Below are 12,720 nucleotides of genomic sequence, written 5' to 3'. Positions count from 1 at the left end.
CGGGATGCTCGATGGTCGCTCGTGGTAGGTTGGCGCGGGGGGAGGAAACAACAGATTTTGTCACAGCGGTGCAGCTGCTCACCAACCACGATGGTGACATGGCTGTGCACGAGAAGGAAAGAGAGGTGGCAACAATGGCTCAAACTCCTAGGGACAGTGGCAGCGAAGCGAGGGAGGATAGTGCTTGGGCATCAGCGTCTCAGCATACGTGAATAAAAAGAAAAAGGGCCAGCACTAGTAGGAATAAGAAGAGAGACAAGGCGCGTGGCGGAGGAAGATTATAGAGGCAGTACAGGGAACAAGATAGTAGAAACGGTTGCAACAACGACGGGTAGTTGACGATGTGGTGTTGGCGAGGATGACAGAAGTGGTAACTCCAGTCCTTCGCTTGTTTGGAACAATGATGATGCAGCCAACCGCTTGGTCGGCGTGGGAAGAAACAGAGTTGTGTTCCATATCGATAGTGGTATCGGAAGATAGAAATTTGGTGGAAAAGCTGAACGGATTTTCAAGAACATTTTTCTGAAATATTCGGAATTCCAACGATGTATAATTTTGTGGATTAACAAGTAGGGTCCATGAGTCATTCTCAGAGGGAAGTTATAGTTATGGGCACACTGCAGGCACAGCGACCACGGGCCATCCACTAGTAGTTTGGTGGCGCCGAGAACAAGAGGAGACACCGGGCTCATGGCGGAGGACGGTGATGATGCAGCATTGTGATGGAACCGCGATGACCATGGAAAAGGGGACAGCAACAACGCTTTGGCAACCGTCCATAAGGAGAAGATAGCAGCAGCGGCATGAGCCCCTAGAAATAGGCGCTGCCAACAGGACAGGGAGGATTTGGCCAAAGTCGACCTCGCGGCAACATGTGTTTTTCCCGACTTTAGGAGGCAGCGAAGCAAGGAAGAGGAGTAGCAGCACAACGGCGTCTTGGCGTTGGTGAAGCAACGGTGTTGCATTATGGAGTGTTCTGACTGACAACGATGGCACAACTACGAGTGGGCGATGGCATGGAAGAAAGCAGCGGCGCTGATGTTCATTCACCCGAGGCGGCATTGGTGGATGTGATGGTATAGCATCACATATAGATGACCAAAAGGCCCGCCCGGCACGGCCCGGCCCATGCACAGCCAGGCACGGCCCACCAGCCATCGGGCCGGCACGGCCCGATCGGCACTTCATGCCGGGCTGTGCCGGGCCGGCCCGAAGGCACGGATGGTCCATCGTGCCTTTTTTTAAATAAGTCTATTTTCCGTCCCTCCTCTTTGGGCTGTGACATATATATAGTGAAAATAAGTCTATTTCCGTCCCTCCTCTTTGGGCTGACATATATATATAGCTAAAATAAGTCTATTTGACGTCCCTATTCTTTTGACCGTGGTATATAATATGTCTATTTTTACTCCCTATTGTTTATGTGTCGGGCCTGGACTGCGGCCCATCATGCCGTGCTAGCCTGGTCGTGCTGGGCCAGCCCAACGTGCCGGTGGAGGGGCCCAGGCACGGCCCGGTGGTTGGGCCGGGCCAGCACGGGCCCAACCCCTGACGGGCCGTGCCGTGCTTGGGCCGGGCCAAAACACCGTGCCGTGGGCCGGGCCGTCGGGCCTCGGGCCTTTTGGCCATCTATAGCATCACAACAGCAAGATGAAGAGTCCCAGTGTGCACGAATAAAATAAAATAAAAATTGGAGGGGCAGCGCTGCTGTATAGGGAAGCCAGAGCAGAGAGCATCTCAGCATGCGCGAGCAAAAGAAAAGGATTGCAGAGGTGTTGTTAAATATATATAGAGGAGAAAAGGGGAAAAGTACGAGCAGCCATAAGATGGAGAGATGGTGAAAACAGAGCTAACCGATCGACGGTGATAGTGATTTAGTTTTTGATAAATAAAGGAGGAAATGATTATAAAAAGTGGAGGCAGTGCAGGTCCTTACCAACCACGATAGTGGAGACATGGCAGCAACAATATGTGCTAGACGACGAGGCAGTGGCGTCTTTATGTGCACACGACAGCAACCCGACATGGAAGAACAGAAGAGCAGCAGAGTGATGGCCTCTCAACCTGTGCAAACACCGGATGATGAATAGGAAGGAGGAAACGACCAATGGACTTGGATGCGGTGCAAGTGCTTACCATGACAGAGAAGTGGCAGCATGATGCTCGTATGATGACGGCACAAACTCTAGAGATGGTGGTGTGATGGAATGGGAACGACAATGATGAGGTGAAGACGACAGCGCAGAGGAGCATAGCAGCGGCGCATCGGCGGTTGAGGAAGCTCCCGACGAGGTGGTCATGTCCTCGATCATGCTTTCACATGGATAGCACATGGTGTGGCTGTTTGCAAGCGCTACCGTGGCTGAACTCAACCGGGCTGCGATGACAGAGCCTGCAAAATCTCCCAAGGCGATGGCAGTGAAGCGGTTTGGCAGGGCGCTGACCTATCCATGTAAAAGAAATAGAAGAGGGCATGGCACTGGCAATTATACAGGACACGGGAGGTGGACGGTAAAAAGTGGAGGAGCCATATGTGCTGGAAAAATGGATCTAGCTCATCATGGTGATTCAATTTTTGTCATTGATGGAAAAAAATGATTTAGGAGAGGAAGGAATTAGTGAGTAGATTGGAAGAAGAAGAAAAGAAACGGCTAATCATCCTCAGTGGTATCTGTGGAGGAGGAAGGTAAACTAGCTGGGAGATGAGAGGTCACCGGAAATTTGGGAAACGGATTCAGATCATCAAGGTAGTTTCATTTTTTGGCATTAAACAGTAAGATTGATGAGGGAGATGATAGATCTGTGATGGGAATTGGAGGATACGTTGCTGCTTTCATGGAGAAAAAAACGTCAGATTGAAGACGAAGCAGAAACGGCGTGGCCGTGCGTGGGCAGTGGGGAGGATGGCGGCTTGGGTTGGGCTGGGTTTGGCCTGCTCATCTGATTGGGGTTTTTCTAGGCTCCTGCCCATGCACACCGAGAGGAATTGATTGGATCGACAGAAACAGAACCACAGGAGAAGAAGAAAGGAAGGGAGGAAAAAGGAAAAGAAAAAATAGAAAGGAAGGAAAAAAAATAAAGATGGGAATTTTCTGGAAAATTCAAACATTGGAGGATTTTGGGATGTTTGGAATTTTTTTTTCTGGATTGGACACTTTGGAAAATTCCAGGAATTGAGCTCCACTTCCAAGACCCAAAGATAACCAAATAACTCCAATTAACAAACGATAAAATAAATGGCGGCGTTATTAATTTATTTAGTCAAATTAAACCCTTTTTCATTTATGAAATTTTCATTAAGCTATTTTAGGCGAATAAACACAAATGCTAAATTTCAAAATTAAGAAAATTAGAAGACACGAAAAACGGGACGTGACAGCCCTGGTCCAATTCAATCCAACATAGATCAGCTGGAATCTCGAAGGATTGAGCTCTTGGCTCAACTTGAGGAATGTAATGCTGAGCTTGCCTTAGAGAAGCAGAAGCTAGCCGATTTGCCCAAGGTTGTTGAAGAACAGAAGTCCAAGCTGAAAGCTTCCATTAAGCATCTAGCTGAAATGACTAAGTCCTTGAAGGTGATCCCTGAAACCGATGCTCAAGACGCCCAAGCAATTGAAGAAGTGATGCAGATTAGGCAAAGGGCTATATCGGCTATCCAGAGATATATTGCTGAGTAATCGGCTTGTAATAGGACTGAAACACTTTTGTAATCGGCTTTGAACTTCTGGTGATGCCTATGTAATATATCTTCTCCTATGAACTTGTGCCGATTAATATAATTTTTTGCTTCTAAAGTCCATATTTTTGATTTGAAGTCCATATTTTTTATATGCATATGCCCCCTTAATTTTACAATGTTGAACAAACATTGAGAAAATTAAAAATTTTAACTAAGGGCGATATAACAAATATCGGCCATCACACATCGGCACAATCCAACCGATTATGATAAGAAAAAAAAAACTTAGAGCGATACAACACATATTGGCTATCACACATCGGCTACACATAACAGATTATGATAAAAATAAAAAGTCTAAGGGCGATATTAATCATATCGGCCATCTAAAGGCGATGTCACAACATCGGCTGTCATGCATCGGCACAACTTAACCGAATCATGAATTGATCCAAACACTTGGATAATATTTCTTCAAATACTTCCCATTGAGAGCTCGACTGAAAACTTCTCCATCAAGTCCTTGCAACATGTAAGCTCCTTTACAAACAGACTTATAGATTTGAAACGGTCCTTCCCAATTCGGCAACCACTTGCTGAATTTGTTGTCACGGGTCCTAATCGGCAAGATCAACTTCCAAACTAACTCGCCTTCTAAAAAAGATTTTGGCACAACCTTCTTGTTATAATGATGAGCAATCCTTTCCTTATCTCTTGTTACCTTTTCCAAAGCACGCAATCTTGATTGTACTAATTCTTCCGACTCATCCACCATAAGATTATGATAATCATCGGCTGACAGCTCATCTTGTAATTCAATCCTTCTTGAGCCGATTTTAATTTCCCATGGCATGTCCATAAACCAGCTTATAAGGAGGAACTTGAATCGAACCATGACAAGCCATCTGATAAGCCCATAATGCCTCAGCCAATCGGTTATGCCATTGCTTTGGATAATCGGCAATCTTTCTTTTTATCAACTTAATCAAACTTTTATTAGATGCTTCTGCTTGCCCATTAGCTTGCGCATAATATGGGGAAGAATTTAACAACTTAATTCCCATGCTTTCTGCAAATTGGACAAACTCATCTGACACAAAGATAGATCCTTGATTGGTTGTGATAGTCTGAGGAACGCCAAATCGATATATGATATGCACTTTGACAAACTGAATTGCATCCCTAGAATCAACTTTCTTCAAAGGAATTGCCTGAACCCACTTTGTGAAATAATCGGTTGCTACCAATATATATTTATGTCATTTGCTAGATGGTGGATTAATCTAGCCGATCATATCAATTCCCCAACCTCTGAAAGGGCCATGGCTTGATGATAGGATTCATAGCCGATGCTGGTGTTGTTTGAATTGTTCCAAACTTCTAACAATCTTGACAACCCTTGTAATATCTAAAACAATCCTCCAACATTGTCGGCCAAAAATACCCAACTCGCCGAAGTAACCACTTCATCTTGTGAGCCGATTGATGAGTACCACAGATGCCCTCATGCATTTCTCCCATGACAACTTTTGCTTGATCAATACTCAAACACTTGAGCAACACCCCATCAATCGTCCGATAATATAATTCATCCTCCAGCAAAACATATCTTAAAGCTTTGTACCTCAATTTCCTTGAAGCCGATTGAGAAGGAATTTTTAAGTAATTATAAACATCATACCTCCAATCATCGACTGTAATTGTGGCAACCTCTATATCAACATCCTTGACCATCGGCTTATAACCCGATGCTCCTTGAGCCAAATCATTAGCCTCAATATTTTGTTCTCGAGAAACATGTTTCAATGTCACCAGCCGAAAACCACCCATCAACTCTCGGCATTTCTCATTGTAGATCATCAATGTATCACTCTTGCACTCATATTCTCCAGCTAATTGACTAATGACTAGCAAAGAATCTTCCATGATTTCAATAGCATTGGCTTCAACTTCCTTCAAAAGTTGCAATCCCTTGAGCACTGCCTCATACTCAACTTGATTATTGGTAGCATAAGGTTTAATCGTGTAAGCAAACTCAAAACATGCCCCCCTTGGTTATATAATAACCAAGCCGATACCACAACCATGAGTGCAAATAGATCCATCAAAGAATAATGTCCAACGCACTATATCAACCAAGCCGATTGAATCATCTCGATGTTCAACAATAAAATCGGCTATAGCCTGCCCCTTTACTGCCTTGGGCGACTCATACCTGAGGTCAAACTCTGTCAAAGCATAAATTCACTTTCTAACTCTCCCTTTTAATACTGGAGCCGATAGCATATATTTGACTACATCGGCCTTGCAGACAATAGTGCACTCGTTGGATAACAAATAATGCCTTAACTTAGTACATGAAAAATATAGGCATAAGCACAACTTCTCCAGTGGTGAATACCTTGTCTCTGCATCTAGAAGCCTTCTACTAAGATAAAAGATTGCTCTCTCTTTGCCTTCAAATTCCTGGATCAAAACCGAGCCGATTGACTTCTCATCGGCTGACAAGTATAACTTGAAAGGCACCCCTTTCTATGGAGGAATCAATAATGGAGGGGAACTCAATTAATTTTTGATATTATCCAAGGCCTTCTGTTGCTCTGCCCCCAAGTAAATTCTTGATCAGCTTTTAACCTGAGTAAAGGTGTAAAGGGCTCCATCCTCCCAGACAAATTAGAAATAAATCTCCTAATGAAATTTATCTTGCCGACCCATGACTGTAACTTGTTCTTGTCCTCTGGAGGTTCAATGTTCTTGATTGCATTAATACTTCTTTGTGTAACTTCAATTCCCCTCTCATGAACAAGAAAGCCCAAAAATTGTCCAGCCGATACACCGAAAGCACACTTTGTGGGATTCATCTTTAGACCATTTTTCCTTGTTCTTTCAAAAACTTTTCGTAAATTGGCTATATGATCATCAAGTTCCCTAGATTTAACCACCACATCATCAATGTAGATTTCAACCAACAAGTCGATCAAGTCATGAAAGATATAATTCATAGCCCTCTGATATGTAGCTCCAGCACTCTTCAAACCAAAAGTCATTACAACCCACTCATACAAGCCGATTTCACCAGGACACCTGAAAGCAGTCTTGTGGATGTCCTCTTCTGCCATAAAAATCTGATTATATCCTGCATTGCCATCCATAAAACATATAATCTTATGTCCTGAAGCAGCATCAACCAATTGATCGGCAATCGGCATTGGGTATTCATCCTTAGGTGTAGCTTTATTCAAATATCTAAAATCAATGCACACCATGAGTTTACCATTTTTCTTAATAACTGGAACTATATTAGAAACTCACTCAGCATATCGACATGGCCGAATAAAACCAGCATCATACAAATGAGTAATTTCGGCCTTTATAGCATCATACATATCGGCTTTACATCTCCTAGGTGGTTGTTTATATGGCCGATACCCTGGTTTAATAGGTAGCCAATGTTCAACAATCGATCGGCTAAGTCCTGGCATCTCAAAATATTCCCAAGCAAAACAATCTCTGTATTCTTTTAATAGCTCTATCAACTTGGTTCTAAATTCAGATGACAAATTCTTACTTATATATGTCGGCCTTGGTCTATCTTCTGGACCAATATCAACTTCTTCCAAATCATCGGCCGAGATGAAACCTTATCCGAGCTTGCCATCGAGATCATCTACTGTATCCTTGGTATAGAAATTTGAACCCTCCACGACGCCCTCAAAGCAACAATTGGGGCTCTCCATCTCCAATTGGCTATATATCACAATCGGATACCTTAGAAAATCTCCTTTCCAAACCTTTCCAGACAAACAATCGGTACTATCTATCTCCCAAACAGACAAATCGGCATTAGCAATGCTAACTGACCTGTCGGCTGGTACAACTTCTATCTTGTCACCTTGCCATTGGATCAAACTCTGGTGCATGGTTGAGGGAATACAACAATTTGCATGAATCCAATCTCTTCCAAGCAACAGACTATAGGAGCCCTTCCCATCGATGACAAAAAATGTTGTAGGAACAGTTTTGTTCTACATTTAAAACTCCCTTGGTCTCTGAAGGATTACCACCAAAATCTTTGAGAACCATGTTAGTCTTAATGAGATCATCCGAATTCTTGCCCAATTTCGTAAATGTAGCATATGGCATTAGATTCACAGCAGCCCCACCATCAACCAACATCTTGGACATCGGCTTGCCATTAACAAATCCCTTGAGATACAATGGCTTAAGTTGCCGATTTTCTGTCCCCTCTGGCTTCTCAAAGATAGCCTGTTCTGGTGACAAAACCAACAGAGCCAAAGATTCTTCAACTACATCTGCATCGGCATGGGCTTGACTAATTCCAAATTCAGCTGGTAACACAAAAACCATATTAACCGATGTAGATGCAACAGATTTTCCTTTAGCCAACCTCTTTACTTTGTCAGCCTCAATCTCATCGGCTGATACCACCTTGCTCTTCACACACCACTCTTGCTTTGGCTTAGCCTTCTTCAACCGATGATTAATTTCCTCTTGTACCTCTTGGAATTGCTCCCTATTCCTCATCCTTTGAACTCTTCTCTTCTGGTTCTTGGTGAAAATACCAGAAGGACACCATTGCTTCTTGGTTCCATCTTCATCTTCAGAATCTTGAAAATAATCTTGATGAATTGGACCTAATCTCTGATGAACAGGCAACTTCTTCTGAAGCAATCAATTTTCCCTAGGATAGGATCGGCTTGAACTTGCAGCATGTCCCCTGTTAGAATTGCTGCATCCTGGGGATCAAAATTGTTATCATCCCTTCGTTCTAGCAAAATCTGAAAAATTCGCAACTCCAATGGGGATCAAAACTGTTATCATCTTCATAGTACCTTTCTTCCTGCCGATCATGCTTTCTTTGATACTTGTTGATAATCCTAACATAATTGAGCTGTTTAGACCGATAATTCTTGCTATCGGCTGTTTTCCCACTTGTACGAACCATGTTCATAGGAAAAGGATTACCATCAACCTTCATCGGCTTCTAGGAATCATCAAATTTGATCTTGCCGTTTTCAATGGCCGACTGAATCTGCTGTCTAAATACCTTGCATTCATTGGTACTATGAGACCCAGTATTATGCCACTTGCAATATTTCTTCTTCCCCAATTCCTCAACCGATGGTAACACATTATTGGCTGGAAGTTGAATTTTTTCTCCCGAAGTAGCAAATCAAAGATCTTATCAGCTTTGGTGATATCAAATCATATTTCTCCTCCTTTGCAGAATTTTTCACCCATTGACAAGTAATAACCTTCTTACTTCTAGCCCACTCGGCCGCTGCTACTTCAGAATCATCTACAGAATCAGATTCGGAAGCAAAATAATGGACATTGTTCACCTTCTTGAAAGCCACAACCTTCTTTGCTTCCTGAAATCTTTGCTCATGTACTCCTACCTTCTAGGCCAGATGAGCCAAACTTTCAAAGTCCTGAGCCAGAAACTTTTCTCTAATTGGAGCCAGCAAATCCTGGAAAGCTAGATCGGCTAACTGAGAATCTAACAAAACCAAGCTGTAACACCTGTTCCTCATATCTCTAAATCTTTGAATATAATCCTGAACAGATTCATCATGCTTCTGCCTGATTGATGTCACATCAGTTAACTTCATCTCATGAACCCCACTGTAGAAGTAACTGTGAAATTGTTTCTCCAAATCGGCCAAACTATTGATAAAATTGTATGGCAAATTAGAGAACCATGTGAAAGCCGATCCAGACAAAGACAAAGGAAACAACCTAACCCTCAGAGCATCATTAGCCGATGCCTCACCACATTGAGCCAAAAATCGGCTGACATGTTCATAAGTCGACACATTATCTTGTCCTGAGAACTTGGAGAAATCTGGGACCTTGTATCGATGTGGCAGTGGAATTCAAGTCCAGTACGATAATATCATGCAAGTCTAGGTTGCACAGGCAAAAATGTACGATAATATCATAGCCACACTACGTGGAGCTGGTGCAGCTGAAGGCACACATGCCACTGTCTCCGACGTGCAAGCAACTGGCCCATCCACGACAAGCGGTGCAAACTAGGCCGTGACGGCAGCTACCGATTCCATCGAGGCATGCAGGTCACCAAGGAGGCTGCAACGCTCACTGCTGCCACTTACCGCATGTAGCCCTCGAAGGAGGTAATCCCTTTACTGCACCATAATTTTATACGCAACTATCACAAAGCTCTCTGATGACACAGCAAATGCATTACCACGTGCATTATCACATTGTTTAATTACCTTACATGCATTTGTTTTTTCAGCACATGCATCTATGTTTATCTTGTCAACATTGCAATTAGTGGGGGTACTCTATATTTATAATTATTCCTACATTTATTACATACTACCAGGGACACCGAAAGACAGGCGACACCACTAAGGCGGTCCCCCAGGACAGCTACAGCATCACCACCTACAACAAAGTCACTTGTTACCAGCCCCAAGAGCACTGATGAACACAAGGATAGGAGTACGTCGCCACCAAAAGCTATGAGAAGGTCACCAAGGTCCTCGCCGGCTAGCAATGTGCACCCATCATCCCCACAGCAGGCGGACACGCAACAATCGGGGTTGGCATTGGAAAAGGGCACGCTTGAATGGCAAAGCCGACCTGCCATCAGCGCAATGCAAGGCATGCAGACCGACGGAGGAACACTGCCATAGGACCAAGGCGGATGCTCGATTGATGCGACTGCAGGCATTATACATGCAAGTAGCAGCCCCGAGCGGTCGAGCCATGATCCATCGGCGGCAGCCAATCCTGCCCTGTCAGCATCTGCACAAGAATACACTGAAGAGGGAGCGCAACCGCTCACAGGTATGGCCATGTTGCATGCATGTTATTCCTGCCATATATATTCACCGAGATGACCTCACATTCCATCGCATGCAGGCTGCCATGCAGGCACAGTAGGCCAAGGCAATGATGACCAGCAAACCATTGATCCTGCTGGAGTGCTGGAGAACACAACCCCACAGCCTACCCAGGTTACAAGCCCTACTTGTTTCTACACCTGAATTTGCCCTAGTAATCCATTTACTCTACCCTGATCCCAGCAACCATCACAGCCTGAACAAACTACTCAGTAATTGCATTACCCAGACATGTTTGCTTTCTTGCAATAATACATCCGTAGTACTATTAGTAATTGAATTACCTTGCACAATTCCAGTGACCATTTTCTCTACCCTGATGTACTTGCCCTAGTTATCCATTTACTCTACTTTAATCCCAGCAACATCACAGCCTGAACAAACTACTTAGTAATTGCATTATTCAGTCATGTTTGCTTGCCAGCAACAATACATCTGTAGTAATATTAGTAATTGAATTACCATGCACTATTCCAGTGACCGCTGTAGTCCAAATAAATATTTTGGTAATTGCACTACTCTGACTAGAATTACCTGCTTGGCTTGAAGCAGGTAGTGGTGTTTCAAGATACAGGTGACATTGGGCAGCACATCCCCTCGTCAGAACCTATACGCTGTCCTCGCAGGTCGGCCAGGTTTGTTTCACCGCTCAAGATTGGACACACACGCCCCCTCCCGGATAGCGCGAAAGTTGTTGCTCTTCGCGAACGCATTTTGAGTGACCCGGCCAGGTTTGGGAGGTAAATTTTCCTGTTACTAGTGTACAATTCCACAACTCTTATTTTTTAATTGCGTTATACATTGGGTCACGTGATACAATTGTGTACAATGTAGCGCCAACATCATTGAAGTTGGCATATCTGCTGCTACCGCCAGCGATATTGCGTCCTTGTTCACTGATGGTTCAATGACAAAAGGCCTCTTCATCGATGCTTTCATAAATTTGATTCTGCATGATGAGCAGGAGTTTAGCCCGATGTCAGCTGGGGACCGAATCTTCCTGCCAACCAGTGTATCTGTAAGTTGTGATTTGTATTAGCGTACATCAACACCTAAATTCGCACGTATGCATGCATTTTGTTTTCCCTTTACACTCATACACACCATGTGCTCAATGCAGAACCTGCTTAACTGTGATTACCTGGACCCACCACTCAAGGCAGACTTTAATGAGCAGTGTCTGGCAGAACACTTGCGTGAAGTCCTCCCACCAGCCAAAGACCTCCAATCCTGGAAGATGGTATGTTCTACGTGTAGGTTATAGTACCTGTTATACACCACAGCCACTGGACTCTGTACTGCGTCAACCGGAACCATGGGCGCATAGATGTCTTTGACTCCAACAATTACCCTGCTTTGAATACGGAGTACAAGGATCACCATGGTGACCTAGGGAGTCGTGTTGTGAAACGGCTCAGCGATAGGCTCTATGCAGCAGCCAGGACTGCCTTCAAGAGGTTTGGGAACCAGAAGCTGGTCAGGAACAAATGCCCAGTCATGCTAAAGCCCAATGATTGCGCATTTTTTGTCATGAGGTACATGGAGCTATATGAAGGCGATGACTCCCCCCTGATACAAGTCGCTGAATCGGTAAAACTGCTACAACCATTTACGTTGCCGGGGAAAACCTTTAGCCACCTTATTTACCCTGCTGAATCTGTTCTCATTTTGTGCAGGAGGAGTACAACGACTTGCGTTCGCAGATGCTGTACAACATGGTCTTCCACTCCAACAATGTTGCTGCGCCTCTGCCACCGGAACTAGAAGAGCTATGACCCAGCAGCCCCTGCGCAGACTCAAGTGAATGATCAATGCGTGTCCCTGTGATGTTGCCTTGTGGTCTTCTGTTTTTTGAACAACAATGCTATTCATGTGATCCCAAGTACTTGTAATGGAACAACATACTGTTGCTCAACTAGTTGCATTTTGCTTTGTGTGGTAGCCTTAGTTCCTTCAAACTTGCTGTTATGCATTACTGACATTTACAGTGGAAGGCCCAGTAATCGATTTACTTCATGCACCTCATCATATCATTTGTGATTTTACCCTGTAAATCAATTACTTGAGACACAATCCATCATTCTGTCAACAACAAGTTTAAACAGCTAACGATGATAATAATTGCTTTACTATAGATTTTAGACG

Source organism: Oryza sativa, chromosome 11, assembly GCF_034140825.1.
Source record: "Oryza sativa Japonica Group chromosome 11, ASM3414082v1".
NCBI lineage: Eukaryota > Viridiplantae > Streptophyta > Magnoliopsida > Poales > Poaceae > Oryza > Oryza sativa.
Note: the sequence above shows the minus strand (reverse complement) of the source record.